The sequence below is a fragment of the Falco punctatus genome (genome assembly GCF_963210335.1).
Source record: "Falco punctatus genome assembly, chromosome: 2".
Lineage (NCBI taxonomy): Eukaryota > Metazoa > Chordata > Aves > Falconiformes > Falconidae > Falco > Falco punctatus.
Genome location: NC_137581.1, coordinates 45,683,224 through 45,704,917, shown reverse-complemented (window position 1 = coordinate 45,704,917; position 21,694 = coordinate 45,683,224).

Genomic DNA, 21,694 nt, shown 5'->3' with positions numbered 1-21,694 from the left:
CCCAGTGCTTTGAAAATGCCGTTCCTTGTATATAAAGGACTTACTTGTGTCCACACGATTTGCTGCTGGGAAGGAGTGAGCTGTACTGTGTGCCAGGGGAAGAAGGTCTCTGTTGCTGGTTGCTGTCCCAAGGAAAAAAAGTCTCTGTTAACTGAAAAGCAGCTCAGGGTTGGAAATAAGAATGTTTCAGCTGGTGCTGGGTACAAGGATCCCATAGCTCTCAGGGCTGGGAAAAGACTTCAGTTTGGTAAGTACCTACAGTATTAGAGTGTAGCTGACGTGTACTTACTACTTGCAATACTATTTCCTTTTTGGTAGACAACCTATAGGCTGCATGTATGAAAATATGATAGTTTTTCTATTGTAATTTCATTACTAGGTCCTCACATTGCAATTTCTTGATATCTAGAAGATACTAGAGAAGTTATCTTATTGTCTGTGATTTACTGCTGTTACTCTTGCTGGACAGAACCCAAAGATAAAGTAGTGGTGAATACCATGTGCCTGTGATCAGGAATTGTGTACATGGGATGTGTCCTCTTGATCCTATTGGATCATTCCCTTTCAGTTCTTAGGGTTAGGAGGCTTAAAGATTAATCTCTCCCTACACAGGTAGAAGGGAGGGGAGAAAAAGTTCCTTCTCAACCTTTCTTTCCATGACAAGTTTATTCTAAATACCTGCAATGTGTGACTAAAAGATAAAGGATTTCGGTCACTAGTATGACACAAAAGTCCAGGAAAGTCTCTCATAAAGGAGGATGAAAAGTTATGAACAATGTTGGTGTTGTCTCATGTGGTTAAGTGGAAGGTCACCCTTGTTATTCTCATGTCATCAGAACTTTCCACATTAAAAAAAGAGAACAGGAAAGCTGTGCTGAAAAACAAATGCAGTGTTGCTAAGAGTCTAGAGATAATTTACATACATACAGATCTTGGGACCAACATCCAAACGTGCAATTGGCTCTGAAAGCTTTCTCACCCTTTATCTTTTTATACAGGTTGGGTTTTTTCCAATGCTGGAGGCTAGTGATTCTGGAATTCTCAATCATGAGAGAGGAAATTAAAACTCTGCCTTGCCTCCCAGATCAAGCTCATACTGCAAATTGTCTTTGAAGTTACTTGATCCCTTAACAAATTAAATTCATTACAGTCATTTCAGGCTATCATGACAACCATGTGTAGACAAGGTGTATATGCTAGGCTTGGAACTGCCCTTTATTTTCAGACAAACAGATATGAAATTCAGATGATTATGCCCACACAGGAAGGTCAAACACAGGCCATCTTCTTCATGTGACACCTAATTTTGAATGCAAAATGTTATGCTATTTAATATGCTGGCATTAGAGACAACATTATTTAATTCCCTTGAGCTGCAAAACTTTATTTCAGTACTTCTTATTGGCAACAGAAATTGAGTAAAAAACCTAAGATCTTGTATGAGCATAACTGTGATTTTCTACATTGGGAAATTTTGCAGTAATTTAGCTGCTCTGCTTTCTCAGTGTGGAAGGAGAGAGGGAAGGGGCAGCATATCAATTTAACTTAGCCAGAACTAAAATTGTCAGTGTTAACTGTGCCTAGTATATAAATGATACATTTACTTGGCATCATGCTGCAGTAATGTCAGAGGAGGACAGAACCATCATTATTAATTTAGGAACACAGGTGCATGTATTCCTTACAATTTTATTCAGCCACCTGCTCTAGGTACCTTATCTAGGGAGGAGGAAGTAGTTCAGCCACTACCAGACAATACAGAAAAGGACTTAGGGTATACAAGGCAAACAGCTCCGGTGGGATGCCTTTGCTATACATGTGCATTTTAGGATACCCTGCAGTAGGATATTCTGCCTGGCCTCTGTGTCCTCCTCCAGAGGAATGCAGGTCTCCTGTAAGCCTTGTTCTCCTATCTACCGATGCTGCGTAGGTGTTCTGGATAAGCTTCATGTATGGTGGGAGGTGCCCACGTTTAGATAAACAAGTCCTTCCCCTAAGGTGGGACTGATCTCCATACTGCAGGCACTGAAGTGCCTTGCAAGGCGGGCTAAGGCCCAGGCTGTAGATGTCCACATGTGAATTAGGTGTCTAAGCTCCTGCTCTTGGTGCAGGCCTGGGATTCAATTAATTATCCCAAACAGAAGTTTCTATTCTCACATGCATATTATGAACATCTTCACAGGGCTAGTGGATGACACAGTTTGTACAGGACATTCACCCTTGTGTGAAATGTGTATTGGAAGCCAAGTGGGATAGACTTGGCTCCTCAAATGCCCTAGATACCTATTTATGTGCAACTGAATTGAACTTTAAATCTCCATTTATTATAATGGGAGCTCAGATATCTAATTCACAGGTAGATACCTACATACAGATTCCTAAATTTAAGCATCTTTCTCTCCGGATTTTTCTGCTCTGGCATCTGTGGGGTAATGAGTGGGGGAATACTTTTCACTTACAAGGTAGTGTGGACTAGGTCTTCGGCTTATCTGAAAAATAAGCAGGAATCCCATGCCAGTCTCTTACTTACTGCTGAAGAGCTACTCCTTGCAGGAAAAGTTAAGGGAAATCCTTTTCCAGTACTGGATTTGTCCTTTACTCAGCTGTTGTTTAGTGACAAACTCACAGAAAGGTACAAAAATATGTAGGCTTTTAGCTTAATGACTGGCATTTCATTAATTAATACTGATTCACAACAAATATTTGGGGTGTAAACAATTTTGTTTGCTTTACTGATTTTACCCTTTTCTGGCCATTTAGCTCTTTCTATTTGATTTCTGTCTGATTTTGACATCCAAGTTCTTACTTTTTACAGTGATTCAAACAAATACGATGTTATCACGTGTCTACAGGATTAGTCAAGTGAGTATCACTGCATATCATTTCCACTAGTTAGGCCAATAAGTATTTCATTATCTTGTTGTAGATTGTCAGGCCTTAGTCCACCAAGACTAGAATGGCAAGTTTATTTTAGTAGTAAGTAGTTTGTGGCTACTCCTGTTGCATATCTAATGCAACAGCAAGTGTGTCAGTGCAGACACTTTTTCCATTAGGATGTTGATGTCTTTAAGCTGAAGTACTGGTCTTAGAAAAGGATTTAGTCACAGAGCTACAAGAACCACTTCTATTGCCCTTGAAATGAAACATTCAGGTCCCATATTATGTAGCTTCTGCCAATGTGCTTTGCCTTTGATGCCCCAGAGCTGCTTGGGGAACCAAGCTCATGGATAAGTCTCAGCAGGCTTCACAAATGAGTAATTTCACTACTTATGTGCTGCAGGTCATTTCTAAATGGGAGTCTTTCAGACTGGAACTCCCACAAAAATCAGTCAGAAGGAGGACTTTTCATGTTTCTGTCATTTGAGCTGGCAGACAAGTGAGTTTCTGTTCACTTTCTAAGGAGACTTTGGGTACAGCTTGGTGGTCTTGTGAGTCCCAAACTTAAGAAATTATTCTGCCCCTGTAATGTACAAGGAATGTGAGTGATCCCTGCAGTCAAAACTTAACTTTGTATGTGAGCTAATTTTTAAGATAAACTTCTGAGATTGTTAAACAGGAAAAGACTGAACATATTTCCAAATGCAGGAAACAAACAGAAGTCTGAATTTTTGTAACAGAATAAAAATACATAACATGCAATACATTCAAGATACACTTTAAAGATACTAGATGAAAAAAAAGGATTTTTTTTTTGGAAGATCTGTGAATTTACTAAAACTAGAGTTGGCTTGTTTCCATTTATAGCAGTATCAGAGTGTTTTGAATGTTTTTATCTTAATTTGTGATATAGCTCTAATTTTAAGACTACATCCCACAGTGTATATAGTCTGTGTAGCTGTTGACTGCATATGTAGCTACACATTTGGTGTATCTGCTTATTGTAAGCAGTTGCTATGCATTTTCAGGAATCTAGACAGGGACTGACAGCCTTTTTTTGTTGGAATTATCAGTGTAAATTAAAATCAAGGGGTTTAAATGAATTTCAAGCAGAGTTTTCAATGAAAACCCAGCCATTTTGAATGTCACGAGATATTTAGGTTCATTCGTTAAAAAATATAGGAAAGTCTTACTGTCAAGAAATTTTGGCTTCTATAAAAGGTGGGTGAATTTCCATGGATCAATCAGACATAAGTCTGATTTTGGTAAAACTTGCAGCCTGTGGATTCAAACTGCCAACATGAAGAGTGATAGATACATCAAGTATATCTCTCTAAACATTGTGTCAAGTTCTAACATTTAGATGCTTTGGTGGTGACTTAGACACATAACTGAAGGACAAGCTTGGAAAAAAGGTCCTGTAGTATCAAGTTTGGAGTCAAATCCCACCTGAATATGTATTTTCAGAAGAAGCTTTATGGCACCTTCTCTGGTATGGTGCAGTCAACAGAAGCACCAAATGAGACTGCAGTCCCAATGCTTGAGGCAACAAGCCAGTATTTGATTTGAGCTGTAGAAATAATGCAGTTTTGTGAGGAACATTTCATTCCTTCCTGTTATGGGCAAAGCCACTACAGTCTTAAAGTTTCAAGTCCCCCCAAAGTGGGGGAACATATGACTGGCTTGGGCGCTCTGAATGATCCGTACCAAAATTACAAGGATGCTTTTGAAACCTGCTCCTTCCTATTGCCAGGTTTTCACTTCTCCTGTGCTTTCCACCACCTCCTATGACAATTTGAAACCAAGTATCATCCTGACCCTTAGGGTTTTTACCAGTCCTGATCTTGTTTCTGTCCTGTCTTGCCATTTCTGCTATTCTTATTTTTCAACTTTGACCTCACATTGCAAAAGTCACCTACTTCCTCACTTATCCTCGAGTAAAATGGACTGGATAAAGGCCTTTGTGTGCATAGGTCCAAAGAAGATACGCTTAGGTGCAATCATCTTTTTGCTAGAGCTGAGAAACATTAACACTAACATGTCAGGTAACTTCAAATTCTGGGAAGCTGGGTCTGCTTGTTACATGTTGTACTGCTTAGCCATGGATCTCACATTTTTCTAGTGTTGTAGAAGTGCAGAGAAATGTGTTGCAAGAAAGACAGCAGAGCCAAATTTGATTATCAGCCATACACTATTAACAGCTGTCAGCTCTCTGCTTGAGATCTTTTCTAGTTTAATTAATTGCCTGATCGAAGACAAAGCTTTTGGATAAACACACACTTATGAATATTGCAGATAAATCAAGCAGGGAATTGTAAATGACACTAGTCATCCTTTTTCCTTTTGGAGTGTCCTCCAGGCAGTAATTTCCCATTTCATTTCTCTCTCTCTTTTTTAAATAATATTTTTTCCTTCTTTAATTGGAGAAAACTGAGCATGGTCAGAATAAAGTTGTTGCATTGCTTTTCATCTTACTTTTAGTGTTGTCATTGTGATATTTCACTAGTTAGTAGAAGACTTTGAATCACACTACAGCATTTGGGAGTATGTATTTCTATTTATGGGTATGTTAACCATGGGTTAACCAAGTCACTGTAAAGCAGTAACTACTGTGCTTTTGCACAGTAAGTGACCCCATGAACATTCAGAGGCAAGATGCGGAGGGAATGAAGATAAAAAAGGAGCTGAATCTTGTACTCAGTCGTAACTTTGTTTTAGAAAACATGTTCATTTTCTGATTCAGTCACAGAAAGATTTTAAGATGAAGCATTTGAATGCACAAATGTATTTTGGCATGCATCTTCTATTGTTAAGTGCTAGAAGTGCTAGGAGAAAAGTCCTTAAATATCTCTATGGTTCTATGCCTTCATTGTTCTGGATTTTATTTCCCCATTGTTTAACCAAAGATGATCTTTCTTCAGATACTAGAGGTATTATGATTATAAACCTATGCACTTTTAAGAATCATCCAGACACAGCAGACCATGCTAATACTCGTATAGAACTATAGATCAAGATATCTATGGTACTTTGGTATTAAAAAATGCACTTTTTCTGAATATTTTATTTCTTTTTCAGTCTTATTCCAAATTTTTACGTAATAAAATAATGTCCAATAATGTCTAGCAACATATCGTTACAATTACAGGTTTTTAGGGCTTCATTAATTCTTTGCTGTTATTGGTAATTTTATTTTAACCTTACACCTATGATATTTTTTCAGGTCTTGCATTTCCATGCCTTTGAATATGGATTTTTATCCCCTGTACTTAGAATCTTGTGGACTAATCTACTGCTGAGTGGAAGCTATGGAGAGCCACAGCTACGAGATTTGGGGTCAAGAGCCATCTCTAGAAGGTTGATGTCCCAAAAGCAGAAAGACGTACTCTGCTGTAATGAGGGTTTTGGCTCTTCAAAGGAAAAGGAGAAAAGGAAAAAAGGAAAAGTAAAAAAATAAACAAGAAAAAAAAAAAAAAAGAAAAGGCAAATAGTAAATGGGAAATGGAGATGAGAGAAGAGGAGCCTGAGTTCTTCCTTATCCAATAATTTCTTCAAAAAAAATTGAGACACCTAAGAATTTGTTATTATCTTACAAAGATATTTTAGTGGACAGAAGCCATTCAGTGCTAAATGTACCCTGAGCACTTAAGGAAACTGGTGCCAGCTGTACCTCTACACTGTATGTTTCATTAGGGAAGGAGATTGTCTTGGTTTCTGTAATTTTGCTGACAGTAGGCAACGTCATATAGCTAGGGAACCTTCTATGGCTGCCTGATTTTTCTTTTAATGTCTACTAACTGCATCATTTCCAGTCAATCCTAATAATTTTATTATATGGAAGGTGATCCACTGAAAAAGCAAAATAATGAAATGTTAAACTCCTACTGTCTAGGTTAGAGGCACTTTGGGAATGGAGGCACGTGGCAGTATTGTGGGAAACCCTATCTGTAAGTGCAGAGCTGAATGTTCACATCATTGCTTTTGGTGTCTTCACTTTCAGGTGTTGCTTTTTCTTTAATCACCAGGAACAGCAGAAGTGTATCCCTGCTTCCATAGATGTACCCTGCAATATAGTAGAAAAACTTGATGCACTTTCTGAAAACAGACAAAGAAGTCTCTAGTGTTTTGAAACAAACCAGAATGCTCTGAATTACTCTACGCCTGCAAGGTTAAATTTGGTGTTGTACTTTGTTATCTAATATTAGCCACAGACTTAAACAATGAAATGAGATGGTGCTGTAATGAAATTTCACTAGTCTCCTTGACACCACGGAAGAGCTGAGACTTTAAAGTGAACTGCAAGGGAGAGAGAAAAATTATCTTTGGACAGATATTTGTATATTAGGTAGTGATTTTTCTACAGATGCACTAATTACAATTTTAATTCATGCATGAAAAAAGGAGGGAGCACAGATTACTTCTGTCAAAATAGTTCTGAATGCTGTGAAGCTGTTAATGAGTAATGTTCCCTTGGAGGAAATGTTAACATGCCTTTTTCTTTAGTGTTATTTTGCTCTGTTCCCTTGTTATCTTGTAGAAAATGTTGAATGTCATTCAAGCCTCAAAATAAGCATATAATGAGTATGTAGGATTTCAGAAAGAAAACACAAAATGCAAGACAAGCAAAGCCCTTTAGCTGAAAGTATATTTTTTTTAACATCTGAAGAACTTCTGAAGAGTTTAGAAAAGTATCTGTAAAACTGTGCTTATCTTGCTACATACCTTAATCACAAGATAATGAACTGTGCTGAGTGGTGACATGCATGAGTAGCCCCATTATAACATTATAATGAAATGTTATTATGCATTTTGCTGCGCTGCAGAATATTGCTCCTAATGGAAATAATGTCTTGTAGCAGAGATCTGTTGTGTCACCTCTCCTAGGTTTTGCAGGAGTACTTGAGCACTTAATATCCTGAGGGAATACTTAGGTGGGTAACTATATCAAGATTTCACAGCCAAACAAACAAAAGATAAGAGAGATAGGGGAAATGCCCACCAAATGAAACTACATAAAATATCTGAGTTTCCTAGAGACTTAGGAGAAAGTTGTTAGAAATTAAAGACCATCTAGCATTCAAATAGGAATCAAAAAGAAATAGCGTGAAATTACTGTCTTGTCTGATAAGACATTTATCTGTTTTCCTCCAGCCTTATATTAAATGTGTGTTACAGAATTATACATTAACATCTTTTGAGAGCAAAAAAACCTTTTAAGTTGGAATTTTGCTACACTGATGAAGAAGGTGTCGTTAGTAACTTCCGTATCGGGGACTGTTCTTGATGAGCAGACACCTAGTGCATGAAAGCGATGCCCAGCTCCTTTCCCATGACAGCACTGTGTTCCTGACTCGACATCAACATCTGCACAGATGATATGTAATGCAAAATTAACTCATCATAGGCAACACAATGGCTGGTGTTACAGAATGATCAAAATGAGAATATCTGTGGTGATCGCTGCTTCCTGGTAATTGCAAACTGTGTGGGATGTTCTGCAGTGCTTGTGACTAAACTACCCATGCAGATAAAATGCATGAGCTTCCCTGTTACTTTCGTGTATCGGATATTCATCAGCCTGGGTTAGTAAAATATGATTTTTCATCTTGCATTATTGGACAACTAGTTTTAATGAGATTCATCTTTATTTAGCATTTTTACCATTTAAATGGAACACAAGTGAGCTGTCCTGTTATGCATTCATTTCTACATTAATGCTTTAAAAGAGGAAAGGTTAATTATTTTACTCCTGTGTTTTCTCTGTTATCCTTATAGTGGGGTTGGTTGGTTTGTTGTAGTTGACCTGACATGATTACCAATACAGTGAAGTGCTTGGCCCATGTTTCCCAGCAGTACTCAGAGCTGGCAGTGTATTATAGGCTCTGAAGGGTAAATATTTTAAATTCTCTGTAAGAACAAGCTCTAGACTTCTTCAGGTCACTTTTGTCAGAATTGAAACAATATTTTTACAGGCACTTTTAAGATCCATGCCTTAGATTCCAACAACACCACCCTGCCACATCACCACACCCCCAAAGGAAAATAATACTTTAAGGAAGTAACAAAAATAATGTAATTATTGGAAAATGCCATTTTACCTGCATGTGATCAGCAGCTCAAGGGAGGTGATTCTTTGCCTCTACTCTGCTCTTAAGACCCCACCTGGAGTACTGCATCCAGCTCTGGGGCCCCAGCATAAGATGGATGTGGACCTATTGGAGCAAGTCCAGAGGAGGGCCACGGAGATGATCAGGGGGCCAGAGCACCTCTCCTATGAAGACAGGCTGAGAGAGTTGGGGTTGTTCAGCCCCAGAGAAGAGCAGGCTCCAGGACCTTATTGCAGCCTTCCGGTACCTAAAGGGGGCCTACAGGAAAGATGGGGAGGGACTTTTTACAAGGGCATGTAGTGACAGGGCAAAGAGGAATGGTTTTAAACTGAAAGAGGGTAGATTTAGATTAGATATTAGGAGGAAATTCTTCACTGTGAGGGTGGTGAGACACTGGCACAGGCTGCCCAGAGAAGCTGTGGCTGCCCCATCCCTGGCAGTGCTCAAGGCCAGGCTGGATGGGGCTTTGAGCAACCTGGTCTGGTGGAAGGTGTCCCTGCCCGTGGCAGGGGATTGGAACTAGGTGATCTTTAAGGTCTCTTCCAACCCAAACCATTCCATGATTCCATGATTTAAAGGCATCAGAATATAATGGCTAAAAATCTGAAGTAACAGTGATTGTAAATTGGAATTCCCTAGACTGTTGCTATAGAAATTATGTTAATTTTTAAAATAAGGGCAGAATATGAATTGACCTAGAAAAGACTGAATATGTTTTACATTTTGCTTTTGATACTTTATCCAAGGGTTTGATTTTCTTTTTCTTTTTTAAAAACATCATGGTTTTGGCCACAGCTGTTACTGTAGCAAAAACAAGCTATTCAGATAAGGATGACGAATCATTTAGAAATCCCAGCAAAATGTCTTGTTTGATTGTTGCTAAATAAAGAAGGGGAAATGTACATTAAAGAGTGTTATAATTGTGTATTTTGCATAGCTTTTTCTGAAACAGTTTGCACCATCTTAAGACAATGTGTATTGTAAAGCTGATACCTTAGCTCCTCCAGATTCCAATTTATTTGCATGTTAAGGAACTTGCTTTCATTTCTTCCACGTGAATGTAATGTTTATGAACTGACTTGGGATGCTGCAGATTAACTTACCCTCCCTAACTACAAAGTTGGCACAATGTACGCTTCAGCATTGCTTAGCTGAAAGACTTCTCATCCAAAGGCATTCAGCCTGAAGAAATCTCCTCTGCTTGAATGTACTGCAGCTCCTGAAAACTCCCCTCAATCAATTTTTAAAAATTCTTAATTATAATTTTTAAAATCAATGGTATTAATTATTGTAATAGTATTTTTCAGAGAGTTGTCTAGTGTTGTCAACATTTGTGCATAATCCAGAAGTCTGTCACCACTGAGAGATAAAAAAAAAAAAATCAGAACCATGCCCATAAATAAAAATGGATCTAGAAATTAGTATTTTCAAAGCAGTGAGGTAGAAAGAATTAAAGCCCTATTTACTCATCCCAGCAAATGCCAGGGTAGCTCACTGAAGTACCAGTATGTCATACAATAAAGACAGAGCTGTTGAGGCCCGTGGAGATGTTCAGTTTGATCCAGGTCCCTAAATGAAGGTGTCTAGTGCCACCTGAGCTGCTCCTGGTGCCCTGCCTGGCCTCTGCTGACCGCTGCAGGTGGGCAAAGCTCTCCAGCACATGCTGCAGCGCCCCAGGAGGGCCATGTAGAAGTTTAAGGACACTGAGTGCCTGCATTCAGGCAGCTCAGCTGAGTTTCTTGTGTCTAATGTCCCAAGCTAACATAAGTTAATCACAGGGAATAAATAAAAGGAATAGTGGGAAGATAACAGTAATAGCCAAAAATGATCAAAGCAGCAGCATTGTACTGGAATGGACACACCTTACAGTTTCCTTACAATAATTATCTATCTGCTTTGTTGGTGAGATGCTGACACTTCATTTTCTTGCTTACACCCTCATTTCTTTGCTTCTGAAAATCTTTATTTGTTTAACTACTCTTTAAATATTAAAAATAACTATTCAACCTGGAGAAAAGAAACAAGTCTTTTAGTTTCCAGAGAATATGTATCTGTACCTGTAGCATCCTTATCACTATCTACATAATTTTTTCCTTAGTTTCTGCTGAGATTCATACTCTTCCACTACATATATGTGAACTCAGTGTACCAGATTATAGGACACGAGTTTTAATAATATTAAGGTGTTTGAATATTTTTCTAACACCAAACATAATAAATGACACCGCAAGAAGAGCTTGCTTTTCCTCTACAAAAAGGTGTCCAAAAAGTAATAGTACTGTGAGACCATCACACTGGGAACTAACAAATTTATAATTCTTAATACATCTGAATGCACCAAACTTTTGGAAATATTTTTTTTGTGTGAAGCACAGGAAGATGAACATTGTCACATCATAGTAAGCCGATAAAGACTCTGCCAGGCTTTTGAAAGCTAAATTGGAAACAGATGTCTGCCCACATGAAGAAAATGATCTTACTGGTAAATGTTTCTTCTAATGATGACAAAAGTGAGACTTCAGCCAAAAGAAAAGAGAAGTTGTGCATAGCAGGAGGTGGACTTGAGAATTCATTAGCAGAAGTGAAGGGAGCAGTTCTAGTCATATAATTAGGAACAGTTATATTATGGATATTTTGAACAATCTGATGGAAGTATGACAAGTCTACACCCTCCTAAAAACTCAATATAAATCTTCTATATTTTTTTGCTAATTTTGGGATATAGTTGTTTTTCTTTCCAGGAGATTGCTGGGAGCTATTTTAAGATTACATAGTGATTGGAAATTCTGGAGGTAATGTAAATACTTTCTTTTCTTTACACAAAATGACAAGCAATGTTCTTGAGCAAAAATAACATGTGCTCCCACAGTTCACAGCCTCAGCTGCTATAACTTGCTTAGACATGTTTAGAAATACTTTGGGGTATAATAAAAATTCACTTTAATGTAGCCACAGCTTTGCTTCAAAAACTGAATCCCCCATCTAAATTGAATTCAGTTTTAATAACAGTAATCATCACAATGGGAAACTCTGTAGCACTTTTCACCAGTAGACCCGAAAGTGTTTGATAAGGAAGAGTAGAGGATAATTTATTGCGTTTTACACTCTTTGGCTGGGACGTGTTGTTATGACTTTGAAACAGAAAGGTCTGTTCTCAGCTGGAGCATATAAAACATTTCATTTTAAGTAACAATAACAACCTTAAACAATTTCAAATGTTCACTTCACGATGCAAAACCTTAAAAGCCTTTACCTAAGTCTGAATCTTCAGAAGAACTAAGACGAAAGCAGTTCTTGACTTGTGTCATTTAGAGCACATGAGCCCTTTGGTTTTCAAGTCTTACAGACCGGTTTAGCTAAACCCAGGTCTTCTCCATTAACTTACGAGGAAGTGGCTGCTGAAGTGCCTAGAACTCTAACCCAAATGAGATGATTTTTCGGCCCTGCTGCTGCTTTCTGTGTTGATCAGTAAAACGGAGCTGGCTCAGAGGGAACCAATAAAGCCCTTCGCAAAGGGATGTAGCAGTGGCTCCTGCTGCTGCCTCATATTCTGGGCTCCTGGGGACCTGCTGCACAGCTACGAGTTCCCACTGTGGCCTTAAAAGTCATAATTAGTAAAACTATACCTGAACATTTTTAATATAGGAAAGCAGTATCAGAACAACAAAATACCAACATCAGAAACTGCTACGTTTGAAGGTCTCCTGAGGATCTTGACTACCAAGTGAAGGTTAGCATTTCAATATATATGTAAGCAAATGAAGGTAGATTCAGTATTTTCATATACTGAATTTCTGCACACCCAGGATAAACATTAGAGCATCTTGAGGGAAGGGTTGGGCAGAAAAAGGAGGAAAAGAGAAATTAATTATGCAACCAAACTGAAGAAACAACATGTCTTTTCAATCTAGCAGCTTCCAGTTTTATGTCATATCCCTCATTTTTGTAGTGTATAGCTGATGTACTTCTGGTAGAAGTGCAAAAGAATTGAAGAGTGTTCATTTCCAGGTACTAAGTCTACTAACATAGGTTAGCAATTTAATACATTCGTTGCATTGAATTTAGTTACAAGAAACACTGCTGTTGGTAGAAAGGCTACAACCTTGTTCCAAAGCTTACAAAATGAAATACTACACCATTACGTACTTGTTATTCATCTGTCAAAAGGAAAGGAGTGATTTTAACTGAAGCATTATTCAAAGTATAGCTAAATGTGCCTTGGGAGAACATGCTTAAACAGCAGGAACATAATCAGCCTCAGTGGGTATTTTCAGATCCAGTTTCTTCCTAGAACTAACCACAATATTACACAACATGCCAGGAAGGAAGGGTTGTCAAATAGACAGCCAAGGACTCGAAACCAAAGCACACATGGACACCCTAGAACATGGAGCTAAATCTCATTGATTGGCTTGATATTGGATGGAAAAAGCTTTTCAGTTCAGCAAATGTTTAGCCAAAACTCTCTGTCCTATCTTCTTTGTCTAGTGTTTGAGCATCAGTGAAAACGTCAATACAGCTTAGCTTTTCATGTCAGTTTTTTTGTTTTGTTTGGAAATGATTTGTTTAAGGTGAGGTAAAATGATACTGACTGCCCAGTTAGCTGCAAATACTACATGTGCTCAGGAGGACGAACAGAAACAAGGCCAACTTTTCTCAGGTTAGGAGGGGAGAAAAGGCGAGGACAAAACACTTGCAGCAACCTGCAGAGAGAGAGCGAGACTTCCCAGGACCCTGACTGCTGCAGGGGCTGTCCTGTTACTTCAGGCCAACTGCAAGTCCCTGTTCCCTCAATACAGCATTGCTTCCCTGGAAAACAGTTAATCCTACCCGAACTGCCCCAAGCCAATATCCAGAGGAGGGCAAAGAAATGAAATCTATGTGGAAAACTTGATAGTCTATTATTAAAGGAAGAGTTTTCACCCAGGTGATCCAGTAACAGGTTGTTTACTAAATCAGCTTCATTCCCTCTTACCCTTGGCACGCTTTTCCCACTTAGCACAGTATCTGGAGCAGTTTTAGGGGGGCTTTGCAGTTTTTAATGAGCTTGAGAGCTTGTCATAGCTCCAAAATTCCTTTCTACCCTCCCTGTTTTACTCGTCTTGACTACATGAGAGTCTGATCCAAAATGATGAGGAAGGAGCTTCCAGCTCAGATAAAATTACTTTTTATTGAGCAATAACCTTCACTCATCCATTATGTCATATGCACCGCTAGCAAAAATGATACTCTTGATTCTTCTTTCCACCCTTGGAGAAATGAGTTTCTCCAGACTGAATGAAACTTGGACAGGCCATCCATTTTTATACGTGGCATTTTTAAAGTGAAAACACAGAAGCTTCAAGCAATCATTTAACTCATGTATATATTTGTGCAGCATGAAGAGGAGGGTGGTTTAGCTATCACAGCATCCCACATCTTGTAAGCTACAAGTCAGCTAACACCACATTTTACTGCACCAGCAAACATCTTCACCTCCTCAGTTTAGATTAATAATAATTTTAGATTCTGGAGTCCCTTTCTGCTTCTAGCACAGGGTGTCACAGAATGTCAGAATTGGCATATAATATTCAGAATGAATAAAACCCCAAACTACATTCTTCTCTTCTGATTAGATTGATGATTTGTGTACATCAAAATTTTTTTCCATAAACAAGTAAGTTATGATCATTCTTGTATTTATCATTGTAGGCTCTGTACGCAGCTCCTGATGCCATGTGTAACTCTAACTGTTACACGGTAGGACAAGTTAGACAGTAAAGCTCTGAATCTGCATCTGACCTTGGTTTTACAGTGTCTACATGTCAGCTGTGGGGTCACTTTGGTTTCCTAAATATAAATATCTGAGGCCATCTCTACGTGTTGAGATGTCATAGGGCATCTTAGATATAGGGTTGGTGATGTGACATGGAGACTATAGGACACTGTGTCCTTCTGGATTGATAGCTGGATGTTGGGCAGGATATTCAAAGGCATCTCAAACAGCACTGACATCCATGTCTAGGCAACTACACTGAGCCCAGTGGAGTCTTCAGGGCTGTTCAGCTGATTAAATCTGCCTACTTTAGGATAATTTGAATAACTCTCTGGACTCCACTGATCAGATTAATTAGATTTCTGTAGACTATGAGGAGTTTAGGCACCCTCCTCACCTGTGAAGACATACATTACGGACAAATAAATCTATGTCTCTTAATCTGCAATTAAATCTACAGCTGAATTCCAACATTTTGCTAAACTGAATTAGTTCTGAGAACGATTCAGACCACCTGGAAGGAATGGAGAAAGAAAAGGGGGGTAGGGAGGTGAGGGGGTGGGTCGGAGAGAAGACTGATGGATTAGGAGAAAAGGCTTGTGAGGAAAGACTGGAAGAAATTGTTCAGTCTGGAAAAGAGCAAAAAGCACAATAATAGTCTTCAAGTAGTTTTCACAGAGAGGACATTTGTAAATTATTCCCTATGTACACTGAGAATAAAGGGAAACGTAGTTCTGACCTTAAAAAAGAAGTTTCTAATCATAAGGATGGTGAAGTGCTGATGTACACAGCCTGGGGAGATTGTAGAATTGCAATCTCCAGTATTTTTGAAGAATAGGTTAGACAAACATTTCCAGGAATCATTTTGGTGTAATTGAACGTGCCTGGAGGCTGTGAGCAGGGCCAGGTGAGCTTTCAGTCTCTTCAAAGCCCTATTTTCTCCAGTTAATCTCTTCTAGTTTTTAATCTTGAACTACTTTGTGCTGAACAGAGTACATCAATAAAATACCTGCTTTAATTTTAAATTTTACATCTTTTATGGTGAAGAAGCACTACATATTCAAGACTAGACAGCAGTGATGAGGTACTGAAAGAAATAGCCTGGATAATGCCTTTACTAGAAGATTTGTCTTAGTAGAAGAGGAAATAGAGCTGTAAGCAGTAAGTAGCTATAAGCAGCACATGCGTTAGTCATTTATTTAAAACTCTTTTATCAAGGAGAAACACTTGTAGCAGGATGGAGTGTAATAAGCAGAGGAGCACACACCTGATCTTATTTCACATTCGCTGCTATCACAGTCTCTTTCTCCTTCCCAAGTGTCCACACCACTTGCCTTTGCTCCCTTGGTGCAGGGCATTGTTGTTTAGAGCTCTGATGGCTGGCTGTGAGGTAATTAACTGGAGCAGAGGCCCAGTAATCTCTTGTGCCAACTCATGGGCAAAACTGAAGCAAAAAGTTAGTCTTTGGCAGGCACCAAGACACATTAGAGCTGCCTGAAGGTGTCTAAGGAGGGAGGGAGGGATGCTGTTGTCACAAATCTGTTTGCTTTACTTCTAAAACAAGGACTGGTATAAAGTTTTAAATACCAAGCTTCCTGCTGTGCCTTCTTTCACCATAACTGTAAAGACATTTTGAGTTTAGATTGGACTCTGGATTGTATTTTGCCCTTGGTGGAAATTAGTACAAAGAACAAATAGTTGTAATGCCAAGTGAAGTAACTTTCCTGGATGTACACTGTGGTCTCCCCCCAGCTCTGATGAGCCTAGGGGTGGGAATAATAAACTGAAGTAACTTTCTATGGCAGTTAGTCTACTTCTTCTGGAAAGATGCTGAATAACAAGGTAGGCAACATAGCACAGGCTCTCGGCTGACCTCCTTCTTCAGGTCACCAATTCCCTTTTAAACCCCCTATGGTTTTAGTTACTCAAAATAAAAAAAAAAAAAAAAGAGATGAAGTATCCTTCTGACTGTGTGGTACTGTTAAGTCAAGGTGGTTTGCATTCTCATTGCAGCATGTGATGACAGAATTCTTTGCTTTGTTTAACTCTGAGACTTCTTTTAAAAGCTGGGAAGAGAAAGTGGAAAATTTCAGCTGAGGATGTAAGCTGTCACTATGTTATGGGAAAGGGGGGCGGGTAGAACTGAAAGAAGAGACGTTGATATTAGCTGAGGGGAAACGGGAGAGGACAGCAGAGGAGAAAGTTATTAAGATCACAAATGGTAAGTGACTGGAAAGTAAATGAGAGAACAGTGCTGGGAGCAAATAGGCAATTACCTTTCCATCTCCAGGTGAGGGCTTACACTTACAGTTTCTTGGGATGATCTTGTGCGCAGCCAGTAAGAGGTTATTGAAATCCATGAATCCAGGGGAGAGCTGTGTCACAAGGAGCTGGGCTGGGGGCTTTTTCAGCTCATGAGTGGAAGGGAGAAATTGGGGCAGGTGGCTGCATTGATGACACCGGCATGAATACTCACACTGCCTCAGGCTGGTACGGCTTGGGGGATAAAAGCCAAAAGCGGTTTGACTGTTAACAGAGTTGCTGCACAAGACCATAAGAAAGTCGCTGGTTAGTACCTGCCCTTCCTGTGTTTTATGCTTTTGGAGAGCCATACTATGAGGATAAATCTAAACTCTCTTAGCAGTAAGCATAGTTGGGCTCCCTAGATGCTCCACTCTCAAGGCTGGGGAGCTGCACCACCTGGAACAAGCAGCTGCAACAAGGATATAGCACCAGCTGCATGAATCATCTCAGCAGCTGGGCATCAGTCCCAAGAGAGAGGAAACTTCCAGCTTCCGAGCTGAGCTGTATTATTTGGCTGGCAGCTGGATCCTTGAGTCAAAGTGAACCGTTAACACTGCTGGCAGCAGAAAGAGCAGGCAGCCAACAGGGCTGAATGGTTTTCACTGGTGAATGCAAAGTAAGGAGTCTACAGTGGTTTCATTTCATACAAAGTTAGCATGTATGTTCTTTGCTCATGTTAGTATGCTCTCATCTACTCGTTTATAAAATTTCATCATTTAAAAAGTAAATATTCATGAATCTGAATTCCTTACTTGAAAATACAGACGATACCGTAGCTAAGCAGAAGTGGCACAGTAATACAGAGGTATAAAAACAGCTATCTAGAAAAAAGGCAGAAGAAACTTTTTCAAATCTTGAAGTCTTGGGAGCTGCTATTTCTTCATGAGAAATAGTTTATTTTCCACAAGGGGAAATAAAACAGATGTTAGAATCAGTAATATAACTTTCTCAGCTGTCACTTCCTCCAAATACTCTGCAGGAAGGGGTGATACCTTCTGAGAATATGAGAGGGGGGAGACATCATTCCTGTCCTTCTTGGTCAGGATAGTCTCATGTAGTCAGAAATCACAGCAAGTTCACTGATGAGCCATAAGATGTGGCACAGCTAGTGAATTAACTAGCTTCACTTCCTCACTGAGAGGATGGTTGCTTACTGGAACAGGCTCCCAAGGGAAGTGGTCATGGCCCCAAGCCTGTCAGGGTTTAAGGAGCATCTGGACAATGCTCTTAGTCACATGGTTTAGTTTTTGGTAGTCCTGTGAGAAGCCGGAGGTTGGACTTTTTGATCCTTATGGGTCCCTTCCAACTCCAGTTATTCTATGATTCAGTAGGGACACTCCCAGATGTCTATACATCCACATAACAGCACAGACCATTTCAGAGTTGTGAGTATTATTAAGTAATGTGTTGTTTATAGGCATTTAAATTCTCTGGTTCATTGACAGTCCTTCCCCAGGAAACATTTATAGTTGCAAATATCGAACAATATATGAGAAATTGTTCCTTTATGAGACTGCCACAAGAACCGGCTGTGTTTTGCAGAGGAGCTCATATAGTGCTGTGCCTATTAGTTAGTGCTGGCTTATATTACACAAAGGCCAGCATTATGTAAGGCAGTTTGGTCAGAGCGCAGGTGCTGGCCAGAGCAGCCTCTGGCAGGCTCCCTGCCTGTGCAAGCACTCTGAACCACACAGCCCTGCTGTATCTGCTATTTGGATTTGACTAATTGGCACTGTGCAGCACTGGTCCCTTGGTACGTGACTTGCTCTGACCAGCTTCTTCTGGGGAGCATTCAACTCCTCCCATCCCAAGCTGGTCCACTTCCAGCTTTGGCAGTAGTTGCACTGGTTGGACTGGAGGTTACTGCGCTGATCAGCACCTGCCTCCCCAGCCAGAGTACCCCTGTGCTCCTCGTGCTCCCATTCTGGCTCACTGTAGTTTTGGCCAACCTGGAGCCAGTATCTGTAGATTTGTACTACGTTGCCGGCTGCTTTCAACAGCAGTAGCAGCACCTCTAAAATATGCCTGTTTTGTCCTCACTTTCTCCATGATAGTCTCTCCAGCCCAACCATAGTCTCTGATGGCTTACAGTCTGCTGTCATTGCCTGGACAGGATTTGAGACTGATGTGGAGCGATATTCTTCCCTTCGCAAAGCAAAGAACGAAGCTGACCTTCCTTTGGTCAGCAAAAACAGAGGAAGTGTGGGATTTCCATCTAGTCACCTACCCAGCTGGGGTCTGGAACTGCCACACAAGAGCTTCCCTTTAAGAAGAGCAGCTAACCTGGGGGAATTTCATAGATGATTGATGTGCCAAGACTGTCAAACAGCAAGAGAAGGTTGAAATAAAAAACCTTCTTCCTTATTGCTGGTACAGACTCATCTATTTCTGCAGTCACCAGGAATGATTCATCTCACCCAGCTTAAGCCATCTAGGATTTAGTCATCTAGGTGTAAACTAGATATCCAGGCTCCTTCTATAGTTAGTGGACAGACACAGGCACCTCATAGTGACAACTCATCCTGCCCAAGGTGGATGTTTAAAATAGATATACCAAATCACCCTCTGGAAATGCCTAGTACTCTTCACAAACCATAAAGAGAACTTAGGTAAATAGCTACAGAACCCCCATTTAGTGAGGGGGAAAAAATCCTCACCAGTAGCAAAAGTTTGACTACTTCAGCTTTGCAGAATGTCATGGCAGGGTTAGATAGAACTGTGACCACCTTGTATTACCCAAAAGCTGCGCAATGGGCTGGTCCCTGGGGGAGGAAAGATGGGGATTGGTGCCCAGTTATTCACCCTACCTTACTGTGGATGTATATGACACACAGGCTGATACAAATAACATAGGTGTGTTTGATTCCCCAAAACCTCTCAGCTAAATGAAAAGTATTTTGATAAATACAGACAGCTGTGTTTTGAAATTCCCAGTGCTACCTAAACTTTGGCGAAGCCTTTCCACTCTCTCAACACTGGTCAAGGTGTTGGACTTCTGCATTGACTTTTGGGTACCTAAGTTAAAAAAAGAGGAAACTTTAACTTGAGATAATTCCAGAAAAGACCAACAAAAAGGATCAGAGCTAAAACATGGCCAACAAGAAAACTGAAAGCTGTGGAAGATGTGTGCATATCTGCATCTGCCTGTTTTATCAGGCAAACATGCCATATTAATAGCAAGATTAATTTAAGGCTTTTCAGTATACTTCCAGTCAAATCAAGGCTTCATCATCATTAGACTGGAAGGAATTGCTATTAAAGTTCATTTTACTTTTTTCAGATTAAGTAATTTAAAGAGATTAATAATTCCCTGTAGATCCCATTGAGCTCTTGCCTATTCTTGTCTATTCACACATTTATTTATGAGTCGTAATAAACAAGGCAATTAACCAAGTGACTGTGCAGGAATGTGACTGTTTTACATGTTATTTAAACACATATACAGTATAATATGAAATTAGTAGTTTCCTCCCTGTTCTGATGCTGTTTCCCTCTCCTGTTCCTGATTCTTGCCTCGACAGGAGTACGAGGCAAGGCTGTTTTGAGTCCAGTTTTACAAATATAATGAATTTGGAGAAAAGATACAGTGATAGACACAAAAGCTTAATCTAACCAGTAGTATGTATGTTGCACTCTGTAATATTCTGTGATTTATTTCATTAACTTTATTAATTTCAGAGTGACAGATTGATCGTTAAGTAAGTAGAAGGTCTAAGAATCATGTAAGGAGAGGATTATCAAGCACACTTTGATTTACTTACAGAATGAACCTGTGAATGAGTTTGCTGGTCAGTTCTACATTTACTTCCAGAACTTATTTCTGAAGAATATAAAATTAGAATGATTACATCTGCCTTACTGTAATTTATGCCATATATGCTATTTTCTTGGAGTTTGCTTAACAGCTCTTCACCAACTTAAAAAGTTACAAGCAGAAACTAGCCTCGTAGAAGAAATTGGATCATGGGCTTTGAGAAATAGCTTTGATCTCAGCAAAAGTGACTAGCTCCATGAAATTGTGTAGTTCAGTTTCGCTGGTATTGTTGTCATATCTGCAATGGGCTAAGGGCATCAGCAAGACAAGGTTTCTAGGTAGAGATAATATTTGGGTTATTTTTTTCTGGTTTTTTTTTCACTTTGAAATGTTGCAGTTTATTGATAGCAGTATTAAAAGTTCTTGCTATGCTCAGAGAATATATCCAGTGAGACACAAGCTGTCAGTTATTAAAGACTGAAAATTTCTAGGATTTACAAACATGAATCACTGAGCTAATGAGAAAAAGAAAGAGGAGGTAGAAAGGGAAGACAACAGTCATTTATGCTGGTGTTTACAGAAGTCAAGATGCATGTCTGAATCCATCTCGTTAACATCCTGGGTGTAATGAATATTTAACATTTCAGTTACTAATACAAAAGGGAAGAGCTTCAGTGGAAGGAAAATCCACTCTCCCAAACACTGCTTCCTGCTTGTTCCCTATGAGACAGGTCTCAACTCCCACTCCATTTCTGCACTCTGACTGTTCACACAACATAAACACGATTTCACAAAACTCAGATACAGTTCTCGGGACAGCTCACTTGAGTTTGCTCATGAAAAACATACACAAAACCATATCACATTTGGCTCCCTCTAGCCAACATAACCTTCCAT